Source organism: Ascaphus truei, chromosome 8 (assembly GCF_040206685.1).
Source record: "Ascaphus truei isolate aAscTru1 chromosome 8, aAscTru1.hap1, whole genome shotgun sequence".
Classification (NCBI taxonomy): Eukaryota; Metazoa; Chordata; class Amphibia; order Anura; family Ascaphidae; genus Ascaphus; species Ascaphus truei.
In genome coordinates, this window is record NC_134490.1 from 15,726,212 (window position 1) to 15,748,588 (window position 22,377).

The 22,377-nt window shown below is 39.9% G+C and overlaps 1 protein-coding gene across 4 annotated transcripts in view; it reads left to right on the top strand.

Annotated features, from left to right (window-relative positions):
• The first annotated feature begins 3,441 nt into the window (after positions 1-3,441).
• The window catches only part of CDH23 (cadherin related 23), a 653,830-nt gene continuing 634,894 nt past the window's right edge, over positions 3,442-22,377 (top strand). For all 4 annotated transcript variants that reach the window (XM_075610599.1, XM_075610600.1, XM_075610601.1 and 1 more), the window contains exon 1: positions 3,442-3,669. The gene's annotated coding sequence lies outside the window, so the exon portion shown is untranslated. The remainder of the gene's footprint in view (positions 3,670-22,377) is intronic.

The window sequence follows — 22,377 nt, forward strand, 5'->3', positions numbered from 1 at the left end:
TATTCCAGTGCCATTCTGACCACTATGGAAGTAACAATGTTACTCTCAACAAGATAATGTAAAGTTTCTACTATAAATTGATTCAACCAACAATACAAGTGGAAGAGGTATGCAGTACGGGATGTAATAGGAGGGGCATTTCCAGTTCTGGATTCATGTGTCCTGAGTCAATAGCTTTACCCTTGGAAGAGAAACTGCTTCAAGAAGAGGAAATAAAGCTACACAGTGGTAAAATAAAACCATATGATCACCCAACATATGTTGCTATAACGGGCTTTTTGTAGTATATTCGTTACTAAAGAAGTACTTTCCAAACATGTCAGACAGCACTACAGTACCTCACAATGATTATATTAAACAACATGTGCCATGTATGTTAGGGAAGTGTGCAATGGTCACGAGAAATTCACTACGATCCCAAAAATAATCTATTTAATAGTAAGACCATTAGCATGCTAAAAAAATAATAATAACGAAACCACAACATTTGTACCTCTGAATGAGATCAATCTTATTAGATATTAATAATAATCAGGTATATAGTCAGCACAAAAAGATATATCATGCGGTATGCAGCATGTCATATCTTTCTATGTCCAGAAAAAAGTTATCAGAGGCCAACACAGTGTCATAAAATGCTATGACCAGGCAGAGAACAAAACCCTACAAGTTAAACTTATAGATACATCGAGCTCCGTGAACCCCAAAAACGCGGTATTATCACCCCAAAATGTCTGTTCTTTTTACACTGCAATACATCAATGTTGAACCGCTAAAAATAAAGCATTTTTTATTTGATCCGTTAAAATGTCATAATTTTGCTTTTTTTTTTGTATTATCATATCATAGATCACATTCTGATATTTATCGGGATGTGATTAACGGCAGAAATACCGCACTTTTTTTGTACCACCTATTCCCGGCTGGCGTTAGCCTTGTCTTACCTATGTATATACAGTATTGCCCATTATATACATAGGCAAGATAACCGAAACCAACATGAAGTCGGCGATAAAATATTACTTTTGAATACATTTACAAGAAATATTAACCCCTCAGTAGGCCATGTGGTCAGCTAGTCATGGGTTTCCATGACTAGCTGCCCACAAAGGGCTTTAAAGGGGTTAATATCAACATATGAATACACTACCATCCCCCCTGGCCACCTTAACTGGTTATGAAAGCACTCGGCTTTACCAGCCACTAAGGTAGCCAAGGGAGGTAGGTAGTATAGGTTTTTTTAATGTATTAACCCCTTTGATGCCTGTGGTATACCTTGTTAGCCGCAGGCATCAAAGAGGTTAATGTAACTTGATATATAAGGTTTTGTAATGATACATATTACAGAAGCCTATGATAGAAATATTATTAATGCGATCACGATGCGGTAATAAACGCATCATTAACAATCGTGTTAATTCCCGCATTCCATATTAATTTATTAACAATAAAAAAATTATTCAATTATTACCACAATGCTGATGTCCACTGTCATGAAACTGCGGTAAAACACGTTGTTTTTTGAGGGTGCTGGGTGCGATATTAACTCAGTGTTAACGAAGCTTGATGTATCCGGGCCTAAATGAGGGTACACATCTCCAAACCTGTTATTGGTCCTAATACAGTCATCAGTTCATCAGCCTAAGCAATAATACCAAATTTATAGAAGTAGGTTAATATATAGAAAACAGACATCTCTCCACCATCTATTATTTACAATTACATTTATTACGTTAAGAAATACTTAATTTCATGTGAATATTTTTATTGTTCAGTGGCTTCGTGAATAAAATAAATCTAAATGATATAGTATATCTGTCAGTTTAACATGAGCTGGCCAAGTGCGTGGAGATAAAGGGACACAGGGCTAGGCTTTAGGAATCAGCTAGTGCTAATACAGTACGTAGAGATGTGCAGCTTTTTGGCGAAACTTTGCAAACCAGCCAAAATTTGCAGGGGAGGGCGGTTCACACCAAAATTTGCAGAACAGCAAAGCTTGGCAAACAAAATTTTGCCAAGCATTAAAAGTCAATGTGCAAGTTATAAAATTCTGGCTAGAATTGGGGACATTTTGCACAATTTGAATATGTGCAAAAACGCAACATTTAAAAAGAAAAATAGGGAACATTTTTGCCAAGCACTTCTAAAGACATTTGCATATCTCTACTAATAAAAAAAACTGTTAGATCTCCGGAGCAAACGTTCAGTTCTCCCAGAATTTAAATCATGTGTGTCTTGTGCTCCTTTACCTACATATTATATTTAGTCTAATATAGTATCCTTCTACAAGGGTGTGCATTCATAATGATAATTAGATTACTATTTGCTGTTGTTAATAATTATGTTATTACCACCTATTAACACAATATTATTATTAATAGTATTAGTAGTTTCTCTAATATTTCGAATACCAATATTATTGGTAATAATACTTACATTGATCATATAAATGATACTAACACTTACTATACTAATAATAATAGTAATAATAATCACTTTAGTGTCCGAGGACAATTTAAAATGGCACTGTCATCAAAGGGGTTAAGTGGAGACACAAGTACCCAGCAAGAACACAATGAATTTCGCTTTATCTCAGATCCCTTTCATTCTCTTTTCCGACTCACAGGGTAGGAAGGGGGCGCTTTAAGACTTCAGAGAACCAACTCACCTTCCCCATCCTTCCAACAGATTAGAATGACGGGGATATAGAAGTGTGTGCGTCTCCCCTGATCATATTTGGGTAAAATACTCCCGAGTACAGGCGATCAGAACAAGAAAAGCCTGTGCTCCAGCCGCCTGCTCTCCGGGTATATACAGGGAGAGGGTGTATAGATATATACTGGGAGACACTGCAGATTATATACTGCTCAGTTAAAGCTGCACCTGAGTCTGTTTTTTTCTCTCTCTCTCTCCTGCTCGTCACATCTGATCTTTGGGGGATTCGTGGAGTCACCAAAGCAGCAACTAGAATGACATCAGCTGAGGGCAGCTTAACTCCCACTGAAATATTCATGACATGGCAATGGGAACTGGCTGCTCTTAAAGTGATCCGCAGCATCTCTTCGTCCTCTCTGCATCTGGGGCTCCCTGTCACTTCACCGCTGTGCCTGGGAGGCTGGATCTGCTCTTTTTAGGTGAGAAACGAGGAGAGAAAAAAAAGGGGGGGGGGGGGAGATCTTTGCCCTGGACAATCTCTTGTCTCTGCATTTCACCTGCAGCCCTTTAAAACCAGGAAGGGAGACTCTTATATAGCAGGGTCACAAAGTTGCATTTTGTTACCTCCTAGGAAAAGGGAATCAAACAAGGAAAGTGCCTGGGGATTTCAGCACCTATAGCGGTTGGATAGAGCTGATGTGACCTTTGGGAAGTTGTCTTGAGACTAGTGAGGGCAGGGTGGCTGTGGATGTTAGTTTTAGGGGTGGGAGGGAGGAGAGAGGGGAGCTTGCCAGAGTGGTTGGAGAATGGATCTTCTGATGTGAGGGGGATGAAGGATTCCTGTGGCAGTCCTGAAGTTGTGCTGCACTCTGCAAGGAATTCATAAGAGAAGAAAGAGGGAGCAGGATAAAAGGGAAGGATTTCAACCCTGGAGCATCTGGAGGGACACAGCAAGCCTTCTCCTGTACCTAATAATTCTGCAAGTGGCCCCCAGACACTGCTCTCTCTCTAAAGGTAATGTGAAGTTTAATACAAACAAAATAATAAACTCTCTTGTAATCCACCGTAGCAGAGTTTCCACTTACCATGCCATCAGAGATAAGAGGAATACTATTTCTGATCTCATTCAATGTTACATTTAGCATGGAAAAGGAGCAAGCATGCAGAATAATTGAGGCATCTGTATTTCACATCAGTCATTTTGTCCTTATTGAAACAGGGTGCTGCTGTAAACCTTGTGCATGTTATTCATTGTTGCAGAGTGAGTTTGTAGATTGATATTGCTCTGATATGTTACTGTGGATTATTTGTTGCTGGTGCATGTTTTTGAACAAACTTTTGTACCCTACAGAATGCACGTGTCCTGTTCATAAAATTCCTCCCACTGTGATTCCTCTTTTTGACATTTCCGGATACTAGGAAACAAAAATAATGGAGAATTATAAAGATTTTTATATCAATATCTAATGTGGAGGAGCAGAACATATTTTTGTTTCAGTATAGAATATTATAATACAATTTTTTTATATAAGATATATAAATGCATTTTAATTTTTTTTGGAAAAGGTACTTAGCATTAAGTGTTTACATAGTTTATTTTATGGACCTGGCGGAATTCTAATTGGTAAATAACTTAAATATTGCAATTACTCAAATATATACTGAAATTTAGCAGGATATGTCAATTTTACATTTCTAGAGCTGTAATTTTAAAGACACACATTTTCAAGAGGGCAGATTATATTGTATTGTAAAGGAAATATTCTTTAGGGATAACACTATGTCCAATATTTAATGATCATAGTTATAGTAAAAACAATCACATTAGGGTTGTTTTTTTAATGGAAATACATTGCACTGCTTGAAACGTTGAAACATGTGTGTGTGTGTGTGTGTGTGTGTGTGTGTATGTATATATATATATCTATATATATATATATATCTATATATATATATCTATATATATAGATATATATATATATCTATATATATAGATATATATATATATATATATATATATATATATATATATATATATATATATCTATATATATATATATATATAAATATATAGCAACTGTAAATATTACTGTATGTTGCTTTATGCTTTACTGTGGAGGGTTTTTGTCACTTTTTTTACCCACCATAACCTTAATAATATATATATATATACACACACACACACACACACACACACACACACACACACACACACACACACACACACACACACACGCACACAGCTTTTACAATTATATGGGACTAATTTACAATTATATGGGACTATAAATCAGACAGTATGCATACCTGCCTTATTTTCTTGATCCTTTGCTTTCTGATCCCTGTAGCTGTGAAATCCATATATGATTTATTCTTGGCCAAAAGCTGTCAGCAAAATAACTAATTGTCATTTGTGTTGAAGCTATGGAAGATGACCTGTGAATCATATAGTTTGAATTCAGAAGCTTCATTTGTACTTCCCACTCATGAACATTTGGTTATAAGTGTGGTGTCATTTACATGGCTGATTTTAATATGCATCTAGTAAACATACTGTAGTGTGCCTTTTGTTTGCCTTTGCAGAACCTAGTACTGGTACTGACTATTGGTCAATTAAGAATATTTCAGCAAACCTGTTCATGTGCCCCTGATGGTTAAAGAGTTTTGTTAAAGCAAGAAGCCATAGGTGGAATAAGGCACTTAGGAGTAGTGTTACCATAAAGTAACATTATCATGTAGGATTATCACTAGTTTTAAAACAATAAAAAAAAACATTCAGAAGCTAAATTAGATTAAATGTTCATTGGGTCTATCAGAAAAAGACTAAGTGGTTACACAGTCCCTTAGTACAGGGGTGCTGCACTCCAGTCCTCAATCCCCTCACCCCCCTACAAGTCAGGTTTTCAGGATATCCCTTATTCTGCACAGGTGGCTAAATCAGTCCCTGCTTCAGCACAGGTGGCTTAATCAGAGATAGAGTCTTTGACTGAGCCACCTGTGCTGAAGCTGGGATATCCTGAAAACCTGCTCTGTTTGGGGGAGGGGCTTGAGGACTGAAGTTCAGAACCCCCTGACCTATGTATGTATGTGCACATATATTACTGAAAAATCTGCAAGAATATGTTAAGTATACCACAATGCTAATGTTCATCACTGCCCCATAAACATATGCACAGTCAGAGACTACTTCATAATATTGAAATGTAATCAAACTGAACAGAGATTGTTGTGTCAATTCCATTTTAAAAGAGCCTGCAATATGATAAAGGGATTCTGTTATAAGGCACAGAAAATGAAATTGAGATAATCTACTTATTTTCTACGTTCCGTGTATAAGTGCACCTTCATGATATATAAAAGAATATGCAAATATTATCATATGTCCTGTCTTAAAGCTATCAATTCTTTAATTGGACCATCAGAGAAAATGTATGTAATATAAAATGCAATATGCACTGAGTGCTAATTAGTAGCTTTTTCCTGATGTTCCACTTATCAATTACAGCTGCGATCCAGATGTTCTACCAAATGAAAGATAGGTAGGTGCAAATTTAAAAGGTGTTAGTTACATCTTGCGGTTTTTGAAGATGTTTCCTAAACAACATGATTTGATTACACTTTGAAATTAACAGCTGCCAATTATGTATTCTATATATATTTAATATTGATTTGGTGACTCATCTACTAATCACCCTGAAGTTACGTATTCTCTTGATTCTGTACCTGTATCAAATTGACATGAAAATAAGTGACCCCAATATGTCCATGGCAAAATAAACGAATCTCAGGGTTACTTTTAGCTTGTATCTGGCCTGGTGCAGCTGGCACCTATGTCCTCTCGCACTAATATTCATATCTAGACCTTTTCTAAACCTCTTCCATCACAAAAATACAATCAACCATTAACTGATGGTCCCTCCATAATTGAAAAGTTTAGCTGGATATGTGCTGCAAAGACATTATGGATGATCACTAAACTGAACAAACCTGAGGCCCCTATATATGTAGAGAGGCTCAGAACAATTATCACTTCCTCATCCCAAATCACGCACTGTCCAGTAATAACAAATAATTTGGGCACAACTATATTAAGCTACGTCCAATAACGCACTATATCCTCTGCTTACATGGTTAATTAATTTATTACAATACTTAGTTATTGTGGTTATAATTAGACCCCATAACATCCATGTATCTTGCGGTAGACAGATATAAAGGTTAAAAAAAGGAAGAAATTTAAAGTGTCAATTTGTTGAAAACAGAGTGCATTATGATTTGAAATATATTACTCAAGGTCCTAATGAAATTCCGTTGCATTCTGATGCTCAAATCTATTTTTTGGGGCTAGTTTTACATTTTTTATGAGTTTGCATAAAATAGAAGTGAATACTTTTCTGTATATAAGATAGGTTCGTATAAGCCAGCACTCTCCTTTCTTGTTGAAAGAGTATAGTCAGGCACTCCATTTTCTCTCCCCGTGCAGTCGCTACGTAATCCAGCGCCCTGCAATCAGCTGCTTTCAGATACTCAAGAGGCAAAGATTCAAAGTAGCAGCACGACAGGAATGGCGTCCATACATGCGCAAACCGCACAGTTTATTAGATGAGTAGCAGCGCAGAAAATCAAGCACTATGTTTCAGGGGGGGGGCATACAACCACCCTTCGTCAGATTGACAGCCGCTCCGCGCCTTTATGCCGCACGGTAGAGAGGAAGAGGAGGCTGCTGCTTCTTCTTCACACTCGTCTGCCTTTCAATATCCTTGAAATTCGCAAAGAAAATACCCTATAGTCAGTTGTGAGGCCCAAAGATCCTCAAAAAAGAATAAAATCCTTGAAAACAGCAGCCCTGTCTTATTAAACGTGGCACTGTCATTAGTTCTCTTGGGTTCCAGCATTGACTGCCCTTTTAAATGGAAAGTGTGAACACCCCCAGGAATTGTGGGTGAATGTTGTCTGTTTGGCCATGTCTCCTGCCTAGCAAATAGCAGTGGCTACCTATCCCAGCTCCCCAAAGGAAGGATAGAAGGGTACGGCATAGTTCCAAGCAGCTTTGTTCTGTCATATACAAGCTTTTTCTTGCAGGGGTCTCTCTCATTTACTTGTTGGTCTTATTATGCCTATTATTAAACTTGTATTATCCTTGTCCTTTTGTAAAGCGCTGCATACACTGCTGATGTCATATAAATACAATGATTCATACATACTGTATACAGTTGATAACAGCACAGACGGTGACACTGCGGGAGTCGGCAGCTTCGAGGGGAAGAAAAAACCTAGACGCTCAACAAAAGAAAAATATCTGAAGATTCGTCTTCCGTGAAATATTTATTACATTTTATATTGTTAAAAAGTTTGACTTTTTTTGACAAGTTTAGCCAAAATTGCAGTAAATTGCAGAAAAATAGATGATACCGTTCTGTGGCTAACGAAATGCTTTTATTTGTGCGAGCTTTCGAGATACACTGATCTCTTCTTCCGGCGATGTTACAATGAATGAAGCAAGCAAAAGGTATACTTAAAAACAGTGTCTCTTGGAAGATATTCCAAGAGACACTGTTTTTAAGTATACCTTTTGCTTGCTTCATTCATTGTAACATCGCCAGAAGAAGAGATCAGTGTATCTCGAAAGCTCGCACAAATAAAAGCATTTTGTTAGCCACAGAACGGTATCATCTATTTATTTTTTGATTATTGAAGCTTGGCTAACACGGTACTGATACCTCTACATATATATATACCGTGTGGACGAATATCAAAGGCAGCACTCCAGAAAGTAGTCAAAAAAAAGAATTGTATTAATGAGACATCATATCCAACGTTTCGGTCCTACATGCGGGACCAAAACGTCACATCACCTTGAGAAAGGTCCCGCATGTACAGTAGGACCGAAATGTTGGATATGATGTCTCATTAATACAATTCTTTTTTTTGACGACTTTCTGGAGTGCTGCCTTTGATATTCGTCCACACGGTATCGTATTGCCTATTTTGCTCTTATAGGATTTGCACCCACCACTGTTTACCCGACAGAGTGCCTTTGTTCTCATCTATTTACTATATATATATATATAATATATATATATATATATATGTGTGTGTGTGTATGTGTGTGTGTGAGTGTGTTGGACTATTATCTTATATATATTATCGTATATATTGGTCTACAATCCTTTATATATATTTTTTTATGATTGCCATGCTAATCTACTAATCATTGTCCCATTGTTGTATATTCCTAATATGCTATAGTTTCCTGGAACATACTTTGAGATATCATGACTGTTGAAAAGTGAGACAGATTCAGAGTACTGTATTCATGACAAAATCCTGGAACCCATCATTGACCCCCTACTGAACATAATGTTGTTTGAGACTCCACACTGTTGAATCACTTGCTTTCAGGTTCGCTGAAATGAGCATTCAGGTGTGTTTAATCTCAGAGCCTTGATAGCTAATGCATACACTCACATCCTTTTAGCTTAGTGGTATTCCCATGGGACTGTTTCTCCTTTGAAATCTCTTCAGGGCAGGATTGTGTTTTGATACAATTGACCTGCATGTCTAGAGCACTTATTGCATTTAGGTAAGTACAGAGGGAGAATCGTGCTAGTCAGCAGGAAACCCTACATAAGCCATTTATCAAAGTTTTTCTACCGTTCCCTATCGGAAGAGGACACTAACCAAACGTATGCACGGAAAGAGAACTTTATTTCTAGTGGGATATGACATTTTGGTAAGCCTCGTACTTTTTCTTTACGTAGTTCAAACATGAAAGGGGAAAGAAAACCATACGTCAAGTAAAAAAAACCCAAAGTAAATGATTATTATTATTAACATTTATTCGTGAAGCGCCAACATATTCCGCAGCGCAGTACAATGGGGTACAGTGTTATGTATACTACAAAGAACGGGTTGATATTGGATAACTGATGCTTTAAGTAAGGTGTAGCCCCATTGATTTCCCCCCGTATTAATGCCAGAAGAATAGTCCCACAGGATCGGCTGTCCTCTAAAACATCAGTTATCCTTTTATTGTGTTTGTATCGGATTTCCATTTAACTTTTGACAGTATAAAATATAAATCGGGCCGCTCACATAAATACAGAACAGGGATTACTTCCAGTGAGTAACAATCATTTAGAGAGGTTGGGATATTTATTGATGGTAGTTGATTATTTAAAAAGAAAACCATTTGATTTCTCAGATTGTACACATGTAATAACTGCACGGATGCTTCAGGATTTGTTTGCGTCTTCTTGCATTTGTCTTTATACACCAAGAACAACTTGGCCGACAGTTTTGATGCTTTTGTGGCGCTCATACGTGGCCCACGCTTGTAATTTATTATTGCACATCAGTTGCATATGTGCACAACCGACAACAACCAAACTTAGCCTCTACCTCCGCCTCTTAGCATCATTTTTTTTGTTTGTGAAAAAGAAAGTTGATGCAGACGCCACACAAATAATTAGATTGTAAGCTCCCCGGAGCAGGGACTCCTCTTCCAAAATGTTACTTTTATGTCTGAAGCACTTATTCCAATGATCTGCTTTTTGTATTATTTGTTATTTATATAATTGTCACGTGTAGTACTAATGTGAAGCGCTATGTACACTAATGGTGCTATATAAATAAAGACATACATACATACATACATACAGTACAAATCATCAGAACCGGTTTCATACCTTGGCGCCCATAGACGCATGCATTTTCCACTCTTCTTTGCATCGGTTGTATGAGAAAATTACTGTTGGAGACTATTTATACATAGGCCCCTTAAATGTTTCCATGATATTTTAATAATTTGGAGGGATTTTACTATCTTTATCTGATCTCTTCTGGTGATAAGACTGTGTATCAATCCTGGATTCTACAGGTACAATGCTTTTTTGGTTTATTTAGTAAAATATGTATGGGGTAATCACTAGTCGAACAGATAAAAAGTAGCTCATATGCATGAATTCAGTGGACCTAAAGAAAATGAAAACATTTATCTTCCACTAGATACAAATAAGTAAATTTTTTACTTTAAGGGTGATTGAATGTATCTAAGATAGGGACTCCCAATCATTTTTACATTGTGCACCCCCTGCTAGAAAATATTTGTTCCCCAAACCCCTAATTACTCCATTGTATTACCTACTCATAAGACAATTGATGACAAAACTGTTTGACCAATCCCAAGCAGTATAGTGTCCTTAGCTCATGGGGGGGGGGGGGGGGGAACAGATTGTAAGCTACTTAGATTGTAAACTCTTCGGGGCAGGGACACCCTTTCCTATTGTTACTTTCATGTCTGAAGCGCTTATTTCCACTATGTGTTATATTATTATGTCACGTGTATTACTGCTGAGAATCACTATGTACTTGGATGGTGCTATATAAAGTTATACATACATGCATACACTTAATAAGGCCCCACATTGCACCTCAGGGTGTGCAGACAGCATGGGCGGCATAGTGGTCAATCACTGCAGGAGCTTCCAAAGTCATGCCCCACAATTACACTGTGGATACAATGCATTGTGGGGAGGGACTTTAGAAACTCCTGCTGTAATTGACTGCTATACCTTACTCTAAGGTGCAGTTTGGGGCTTTACTAAGTGAGCAGTCCCCACACAAGCTTTTTATACTCACATTTTTATTGAAAGTTTTTTTGAAGGGATAGGAATGGGAACATAAAATAAAAAGGGAGCAGGGTAAGGGAAATTAAATATACCATCAACAGCATGTATTACAGTAGATTAATTTAGGGTTTACATTGTAGTTTTGTTCTAAAACACAAATTATACCGATTATTCCAAACTAAAAGCAGTTGCACAGTAGTGTAAAATAAAATATAATGGAAGTTTGGGGGCTCCACGCAGGAAGTAGGAGAACTATTTTCATGGCAAAGAGAGGAGATTGTATTTTTTTCATAGCCAGATTCTTTACGTGCAATGTACATTTTATAGTCGGGGAGGGGCACAGTATTTTGAAAGTTGTTGCTTAGACATCCAGATCCGAGCAAGTAATGAAACTGGTTTAGGTAGAACCTCCTCTAGATCTACCCATCGGAAACATTTTGGGCTAGAATGCCCGTAAATAACTTGTCTTATATGAGTTGCTAGAAAGTATCTTCTTAAATCAGGCATTGCAAGACCACCACCTGATCACGGAGCTAATAAAATTAGATAAATATGCTTGTCCGGGCCTCTTGCCTTGTCACATAAATTTTAAAAACCTATTTTGAAGATCTCAGATCATCTTAACAGGGATTGAAATCGGGAGAGTCTGGAAAAAATGTAGACGTTTAGGGAGAATGTTCATTTTTATGGAGCAGATTCTGCCAAACCATGAGATCAGATATTTCCCCTGTTCCAAGGGTTGTTTTCTAATTTGTGACAATTGGTTGGGGTAATTGTATTGATATATAGTTTAATAGGACTTGGTCAAATAATTTCCCAGATATTTTAGGTGGGGTTCCCTCCACTCATCGTTGAAATTAAACTGAATGAGCTTAACCTTGTGGTGTGGCAAAGTCAGGTTGGGAGCCTCGGAGTTTATCTTATTCTTCGAAAGTTATCCTAATTCCGAGAGTCTCTGTTGCAAATTTGGGAGTGAGGTCAATGGATTCACTACTGTCAGGATGATGTCACCCACGCATAATGAGATCTTGTAGGCTATTTGCCTTCCACAATTTTATACCTAAAATGGTAGAATAATTTTTGATAGAGCAGACTAGCAGTTCTATTGTCAGTGCAAACAATAAGGAGGATAGCAGGCATCCCTGCCTAGTACAATTTTTATATTTACTGTAGGATTATTATAGAGGGCTTTAACTCCTTTCAGGAAGGGACCTACAAAGCCAAAAGCTGATAATGGCTCATCTAGAAATTGCCAATCAATCATTTCAAAGGCCTTTTCTGCATCGAGGCTCAGGAGAATTGCTATGACTTTAGAGTTGGTTTTATGTTCAATGATATTGATTATTCTCCTCATGTTATAGGCCTGCCGATTAAGTACAAAGCCTAACTGATCCGGATGGATAAGCCTGAGTAGGATTGGGTTCAAATGTTGCTATAGATCTTAAGGTCAGTATTTAAAAGGTCTATAGCTTTCATAGCGTGAGGGATTCTTTCCTTCTTTATGGATGACCGCTATATTTGCTTTGGACTTGTATGGGGATTGGGTTACCTTGTAAGAATTGTATACATTCAACAGGTGGAGAGCTACACGTAAGTGTTTAAAAATATTTTTTATAGTATGTGTCACGGGAGACTAGGATTATTCTACGGGATCAAGCACCAGACAGGACACCGCGGTCAAATAAAAGTATTTTTATTCTGGCGAGAACCAGCAGACCCAACACAAAATCACAATAGAGTTTTACTCACAGTCCATAGCGCCTACAAGGAGAATCCTAGACAGTCTAGGTGCCCGGCATCATTGAAATGCCTTCCCCAGTGCAGCTTCCACCTTTCTACAGGCTTAAAATCCATAGATATTGCTGGCTGCAATTCCTTAATCAGCAAGTTTGAATTTCCTGCTGTAGCAAAGCACACAGCCTCGCTTTCGGACCACTCTGGCACAACCTCAGAGAGCCTAGCTTAGTCGATTTGTCCGCCAGGATCAACAACCACACTTGAACTGAAATCATCTGTGATTCTTATAGCTGTTCCGTTTCCATAGTCAAACATAGAGAATGGGGCAGAGACGAAAAACCACACGGATGCTAGGTGGTGGGCCAATCACAGGACGAGGACTCATCTGTGTTGGCCAATCAGGACAGGGGACGTGACGGAGAGGCCGAGGCAAGGAGGGCGGGAATTATGAAACAGCCATTGGGAACAGCGCCGACCTCCTCCTGTTCCCAAGGCCGACTCGCTATCTCTTGATGAGATAGGCACCTCTGTTTGGGTAGACAATGGTTCTGCTTATCAGACCAACAGCTCCAAGTCAAGAGGACTGCCCATCCCCACCCTCCATTGTCTCCAACCTCCTCGTGGGGACCTCTCTGCACCCAGATTCCTGAGTTTGCAGGCTGAGTAAGTGTATTACCCGTCTAGCATGCCCAGGGCATCCAGACCACACAGTTATACACCAACACCCATAATTCAGCAATAATAAATGGTATAATCATTTTACCCATACATATTTGGCTAGATACGCCACAATAGGATGAATTTACAGGGCTACCTGTATATCCATCCACCTGATGGGACGATGGCTGCGATTTACCTTTATTTAGAAGAGCCACATTGACTTTACTGTCAAAGTATGTGTTTGATAATCTACCCAAACCATGGGTTTTAGAGGATTTTATGTTTTTGATTATTTCCTCTAATTCCTCTTCCATAATCTTAGCATTCAAGGATACAAGCTCTTCCTACATAAGAGAGAGCACAATTTTTTAGATAGTCCGAGATTTTGGCTCGCAGGAGTGGATCCTGGCTCTTCTGTGTCTTTTCCCTGGCTATTTTTATTGTGTCATGAGTATCTCGCCATTCTTTAATTTGATAGATTATATATTTGATTTTGCTCTCATATTCTTTAATTTGTTTGCCAGGCGTCAGCTTTGTTGCCCTTATCATAAATTAATTGCTTTGGCTACTTCAAGGCTTTCTCCGTGTTTTCTAATTGGACCTTTTTAAAATAATTTTAAAGTGCGGTTAGTTTTATATAATGTTCTAGATGGTTGGGCGTTGTGAGACTGTGCGATCTTAGTAACCTTAGCTGTCGGGTCGAAAATGGTCTGCATCTTCACTTTTCCTTGTGTGTTGCTAGGGAGAGGAATGTGCCCTTATACAAGCCTTATGGGCTTCCACCAGTTTGGCAATAAAGTTTACACTTCCCTAAATAAGGTAGAAATGTTCCTCCTTCATTTCAAGAACAATTTCTGAGTGGTTTAGCAGAGAGTCATTGAGACGCCATTAAACTGCCTTGAGGCTATCGGTGGGGTCTTTAATAAAATATGTATTGGAGTGTGGCTGACCAGGTGATTGGCCCTATACACGCTTGAGGAATTGCTGACATCAATCTGGGGTTAACAAATATGTAATCGAATCTGGATTGAGTATGGCGGGGGGGGGGGTGGCGAGTAAAAGGTTTAGTCCTTTTGGTTATGATTCAAAGATCTCTATGTATCTATTAATGGAAACTTCGAAATCAGAGTTTTAAATTTATTGGTGTGTGATTGGTCATGGTCTGTGCATGATCTGTCCAAGTCCTAATTTTGAACTAAGTTAAAATCACCCCTAGGAGGAGCGGGAATGGTGGAAGATACCCGAGTAGATGCATGAACTCTGTTAGGAAATGTACTTGCTGATCATAGGGGTGTAGATGTTTGCGAGAGTTACATTTGTTCCTGCAATCGAATCCCGCCATTGCATATTTTATGTGGGGCGCCAAACCCCTTGGTGACACCTCATGGACCCGTGATGTGAATCACTGATTTAACAAAGTTGAGTACACTGATATGTTGCTATGTTTTGAGCCACCATGTGGGAATGGCCCTTTAAATAATCCTTTTTTGTGTTTCACTGGTTTGGAGGAGAGATGTTCTACCATCCTAACAGTAATTTGAAGCAACTTGAGAAATGTGTGTCGCTTTTTAGATCACCTTCTACCCAACAATAAAGGTACCCAACAAACGTAAACAATAACCAGCAAAAAACTTACTATAAATTGCTCTTAATGGTTGTGTCAAGGATAATACTGCTCAACTCCGCCCATTTACCAGGAAGGCACCCTGACATTTGGCTGAACAATGTTTATTTTTCTACTTTGCCTTCTTCTAGTACAATTCAATGGCTTAATAATATATAAAGGGGCAAAACTGAATGTATCCCCAATTTTATTTTATGCATGGCTAGAGTACAGATAATAAACCCCTTCTTGTAGCACATCTAGAGAGGCCTGTGATAGCCGTTTGTATGGTAGGATTTGAAACGGAACTGTAATTACCTTGATGGTTGTTATAATCTCTTCAAATATATACACATATGACTTAAATGGCAATGGCTTACATCAGGTGGGGGAATACTACCAGATAATATCCCCAGTCAACTGTTCTACTGCAAGCTTATACAAGTCAGGAGTGAAAAGGTTTAACCTATCAGCCTTTCAAACACGGTGCATGGCACCTCACTAACTGCATAAATATGGGTTTGGTTTAAGTATTAATCTAGGCTCATTAGTATGGATGTGTTTAAGAGGCCAGCTGGCTTATCAGCAAGCGGAATTGGCAGAATCAAATAACCTGGATGGCTTTAGTTAATGTATTTTGTTTAAATAATGCATCAAAAAATGATTTTGTTGCATTTTAATTATGCAGTGTGTTCAGAATAATTTTTATTTGTGAATGCACTCCATGTTACATGTAGTCCTGATGGGTTCATACCACGTCTAGGCCTTTCCCATAAAGCTTCCTTTTGTACAAAGGTTTAGCATTTACAGAACAGGTAGACAACGTGTGCTAATAAGGGAGACTAGGCTGTAATTACAAGGCAATTCTACACCAATACGACACCTTCCAGCACTGGAAGCACCTTTATGACCCATTCACTTGCATGCACCTTAAGGTGTCTTCCCGCTGTGTTTTATGTGTTATATGGAGTAGCACTACTACAGTACAAACACCAGAGGGGACAGGATGGGCACATGGTGACATCTAGACAAACAGACGTGGTCAGCTGTGGTGCGCATGATGATGTAGAGTCATATTGTTGTGTATTTTTTAGTGCTTTGTGCTGTGCCCATTAACAGCAGCAGCCAGTAATACTTGGCCATCTGAACTGACTTCCAAATTTCATCCAGATCGGAGGAGCTCGTCCATCTAAAATAAGAATCTAGTTTAAAAAAAAGAGCAGAAATGCTGCCTTAACTTACATGGTGCCTACTGTTTGTATTAGTCTACTGTGACCCTTGCCTCTTACTGCAGCAAAAAAAGTAACTGACTCATAGTGCAGTCAGTAGCAATTTGTCCCAAATCCCAATCCAAAGGTTGGCTGCAGCATTGATGGAAGGTAGGACATATGCTGGCTGTTGTTTGTGTAAGGAATAGGATATTGCAACCATTCCTTTAAATTTAAGAAGCTCCTGCAATCTGTAGCAGTGGTAACATGACTATAGGAGCCTGTATCTTCAGGCCTTCCTATACCCTGCTGTCTGTTTCAATGCTAACGTATGATATCCCATAGGTTTTAGTAGGTATGTATAAAGAATATAATTAAAACAACAGTTAAAAGGGCAAATCAAAAGAAATTATCATTCAAATATTGACTAGTTTTTCTATAAGGCTTATAAAGTATGTGTTCTTTGTCTGGCTATTTGCGCTGCCGCATTTACGTTGAATAAATATTTATTTGTAAGTGTGAAGCAGTCGCAGCTGAATATGCTGCTACACATGCTAATTTAGAAAATAGCAAGCAACTTGGTGGCAGAATAATGGCAGTCACGTTTACTGCAGGTGTAATATGCACCGATACAAATCATTTTCTCGTGAAATTGAATATTCCACAGCTTCTTTTAGCACGGAGGATACATTACAAATACAGCCATGGCTGGGCTGGACCAGACTATCTTTCTGCCTTCCTGTCACGTAAGTTCTGATAGCTACAGACAGTGGCAGGCTATCCTGTGGGTTTACCCCTCTTCATGCTGCCTCTCTGAGTGACAGGGGTGGAGGTGAACAGTAGTCTGTGTACAGCCAATCATGGTGCAGACCCTGTGCCCTCCCCCTCTGAGCCTTAGAGAGGAAGTGTCCAAATTATTGCAGTCGAGCCCTTCCCTTCCTGGGGTAAGGAACGGGTTCAAGTTCCTCTCGGCTGGGAGTGAGACGTGCCTTCAGCCCCTCCTGGGGCTGAGTGAGCTCAAGATCTGTGCAGAACACAAGGCCTCAATATAACCTGCTGGCCAGCACCATCCAGGGGTCTGGAACCCATTCTCCACTATGATGGAGAACCCATTCTCCACTACGCTGTGATAATGCCTGCAGTGGCTCCACCAATAAAGATCCTTTTTATATGCTTCTGCCCGAGTAGTGGTCTACTAGGCAGAGGTACTGTATGGGAGAAAAGACTGTCATGGTGGGGACTGCCTCCAGCTCCAGTTCCCCATAACATCGCAGAAGCTCATCTCTCCTGGACCCTCACAGGTAACGAGCACCACACGGACCTGTAGCCTAGGCAAGTTCTTAAGACTTGCCAAAGGTCACAAGGAGCCGACACCGGGAGTTGAACCAGGCTCCCCTGCTTCACACTCCGTGCCAGTCAGTGTCGTTACTCACTAAGCCTCCCATAATGGGTTAACACATCCTATTTCTCTCTTTTTTTTCCAGATTAAGGTTATGTGTCTCAGTGGCTTTTGCTGACAGAAACTTTATAAGATAAATATGTAAGAAAGGAAACAGAATTAAATTATTCAACAACATGATGCTGCTGTATAGGAATTGCCTTTTGGGGACCCAGTGCTGTCTGCAGCTGTCATAGGACAGATTACCAGACAAAGCCTATCCCCCCCCCCCGTCTCCTCGGGTCTGTTCCCTATAAGTCTATCCTGTGGGTTGATCGTGCACTAATGTGGGCTAATTAGTAGGATTTGTTTGACAAATCTCTGGCTGGTGGATTAAAATCGTCAAGTGCTGGGGAAGGCGTGAGAAAAAGCGAATCTCTTATCCGTACGCCCGCACTTGTTCCCCTCACCTGCAGAGTCAAAATTGCTCTTGAAACCAAAGAGTTGGGCAGCTTCACATTTACGTATTATTAACCCACGGATAGTTTGATTCCACTCCTATTGCTCCAGAGCCAAATGTGTTTTGTCTGATTTAGGTTACCATTGCGAATCGTCTATGTCTCACTGCTGCATAACGTAGGCAATATGTAAGCACCAGAAAAAAATTCACACTCTTATCGAACCCAAACGCTACAACATTTCATATTCAGTACTGCTCACTGGAACTCTGAAAACAAAAACAGTAACATTTATCAATATTAGAAATATTGGCCCATAATTACTAAGCTGAACTATTCCATAAACCAGGGGTGTTCAAACTGGGGGGCGTGAGATTCTCTGCGGGGCGGGGGTGGGGGAGCGGTGGTTTCATTTAAATCCCGGGGGAGCGGCAAAGGCCTCTGTAACTTCACTTACCTTGGCTCGGACGGCTTCTGGAGACGCGTCGCCATGGTAACGTGACGTCAGAACGCCGGGGCCAATTTTGAGGAGGGGGGCGCAAGAAGGGGGGGGGGGGAGAGCCGGCAGGGAGGGAGAAAAACCAGGGGAGGGAGAAAAGATTGGCACCCCTGCGATAAGCCATGGAATAGCATATCTTAGTAAAATTGGACCATTTTATCTATCCAATAATTTGGTATTTATTATTTGAGTTTTACAAACTATTACATATGCTGGGTTGTTTGGATCCTTTTCACCCATGTGAAGCTTTAGTCTTGTTTTGCTTATGGCATAGACTGCTGCCTGAAACATTCAAATCTGTGCTAGTAGCACTGTGCGCATCTGGCATAGAAGCAATCGTTCAGATCTTTGCACCCCTCGGGCTAAGCAGCAGGTGAGAAGGTATCACTGGAACTGTGATTGATATCTGAAGTGGGAGGCCCTGATACCATTAACACTGGGCAACAAAAAGGACTTCTAACACATACAAAGACAGTATATCAGATTCAAAAGGAAATATCCCCGGAGAAGGTGGGGGGGGGAGAAGAATGAAAACAGAGCGCAATGATTTAAGGCAGAAGATTGGCCCATTTTTTTTTATCTACAACGAACCCAGTTATTCCTTTTAACTACAATATTTTTTTTGCTGGAAAGCACTGGCTAAAATAATTCAAGATGTATCTAGGAATGGGTCTTTAACACTTACATAAAGACGAGGTCGCTGTGTGATGTTTGTGTATTTACACGCTGGTATACGTCAGCAAAGCGTAGAAAAACATTTGCGATTATTGGTGCTGTGTGTGTAATGTAATAAACGGTATTTAGAACCAACACCAGAGATTTACACATTGTCTACGGTTACATGTTAAACGTGTCATTGCTCTGCACTGCAATGCATTGAAATTCCCCCAACCATTACATTATTTGAACCCCTTTTGCTGCCAGGAGGTTCGGCTTAGCACAGGAACATTGGAGGCTTCTCCATAGGCAGCCCAAGGGCAAATTGTGTTGAGGCTGGTGGATCTCTCATATAGTTTTATACTTATTATAGCATAGCCTTCGGCCGCTACCTTTTTCCTCTGGTCCCTAACAGTATAAGTCCTGCTAGGGACAGGCACTGGAAGGGTTAATCCCCCATAGGCTTAGTTGCTATTGCAGCCTTGGATGCAATAGTGTATCCATGGGCGGCCTAGCAACAACCAGAGAGTGTCAGACTGGGGGAGTGTACTGGTTGGGTGACATGTGTAGACCTGCACTGTTATGAGGCAGGGTTACAAGCCCAACCCCAGGGTATATAAACCGGCACTCTCCTAAAAGTGGGTGTGTCTCTATCCTCCCCCTGTGGAGTGAACAACGGCTACCCTGTGTCCCATAAGGGGATGCAAGAGGAGCCTCACAGAATGGAAGGCTTCAAGCCTTGCAAGTGTTCCTGCAGGGAAACAGAGGAAATAATGGGACTGCTGTAAGATCTGACAATTCAATAAACACCATTGAACCATATGCCGTGTGAATCACTGCCTTGGGACATAGAAAGTTGTCCTCATGGACCATCCTACTACCACAGGATCCTCACTGACTGGAGGCGCTGGCAATGAATAAGGTATCCTGTAAACCTGTCCTGACTTTCCATACATCGTGGAGCACTCAGTGCTCCTGTTGCCTCACAGGTATGCACAGCATCGCATGAAAGACACTAGTAACAGCCAAATCTCACAGAGGGTGGTGGTAAAGGTGTTATTTTTATTGACTAACAGCACCAAAAGGAAAGACAAACAACATCACAGCTTGTTGTATGTGTCGGCATGAAGGCAAGACACAATTTAGTAACTGAAACCCATTACGTTGTACCATTTAACAAGGTGGCGGTATAGGACATCTAGAAATAGCCTAGAGTATCTTCCTTTATTACTGCTTTCATCCAAGAACTAGATGTTTCCAGTCAACAGACACAGTTAAAACAATATACCCGGCCACCACACCCCGGTTCTGATTTGCATAGTGAGTATTTGTTTCTGGTTTATTACTGTTCTTTCAGATGCTCTTGTCCTGCTGGTGGCTTCCTAGAATCCAGCTGCTGCTTTCATACAGCTTGTACCCCTTGTTACCCAGCCAATGATTATTCAGACCCTTGTGGAAAGATTATTACTCCTTTTTCCTTGTCTACGAGATTTTATTTTTCCTTGTCTTTGTCACAGTTCACATAAACTCACGTTTGAGGTTTAAAATGCTCTGCACACACTACTGCGTCCACGAGGAACCCTCTTGCTGTTTCATTAAAATGTATCACAACCTGAAATGAATGTGCACTTCTTCAGGACAATTACAGCTATGAGAACGTTGCCCTTTATCCCTGTCTGTGACTGCTTGATGTTGTCAGCCATGACGCACTGTAAACAACTCGAATACATTTTTGTTCTGAAGCAGTGTTTCCAAGCTTGTGACCTTCTGTTCTGTGGTATATGCAGAAGAGGAATAGATGGGTCATAGTAAGACGAAAGACTAGTAGACGTAACCTCAGCCTTATAGTAAGGTACTGAAATGGTAGATTTGCATTGTGGCTACTTGCCATCATACAGTAAGCCTGGAAGAGGAGGCTTCTTTGAATTCCATCAATATGTCAGGTTGCTTCCACATACCTAATGTATGTGCATTAATCTAGTAGCATGCAGTGATTGATCATACAGTAAATTATAAATGTAAACAGGTTCATTTGCATATAAATTGGTTTTATTGTAAAACTGGACTAAAAAGAAAGCTGTCAGCCTAAATGGCCACTTTTATTGCTAGGTTAAACCGGGTAACTTCAATCATTAGTAAACCTTCTTGGTGGGACACATGCAATGTAATAATATTCCACAGTAGTGACTCCTCCACTACAGTACGTAATAAACCTATTAACTTTCTGAAGGTTGCCATTTCTATCAGGTGCCCTACATGAAATTCCAGGGCCACGCATTTTGGTCTTTCTCGTTACCTGATGCAGAGAAGATGATGGAGACTGAGTGCCTCACCCTCTGTCCCACCCTAATATTTACAGGTAGCATCAAAGGTGCAACGAGCATGATTTCCAAATTGCCATTTATTTATTTTTGCCCTTATCATTATCCCTGAAATGAACTTTAAATTAAAAGATCATTGGCACAGCAGTCTACTATTTATCTTAATATTACTAAGTGATATCATAATACTATAACTACCCACATACGTTTTGAGCCCTTTTAGCACTGGAGGTGATTATGCCAGGTCTACTGCAAGCTCCTGTGTTCCGCTCAGTACCTTCAGTCGAGGTGTAGTGTAGAGATAATGTGGGCACTGATTGAGCCCCAGCCCAGTTATCCCTCCATGGGATTCCCTTCTGGGGGAACCCCGGACATTCCTGTAAAACCTTAGCCAGAGCTTCCCACCCAGGGCTAACTGTCACCTACCTCCCGGAATATAACCACGGGGAGAGGCCGGGCACACAAACGGGGACATGGAGACCGAGCAATAACACCAACATGTAGAAAATTAATAATTTTATTACACAGGGCTCCATGAGGGCAGAGCTGAAGGAACGGCTCAGTGAGTAAA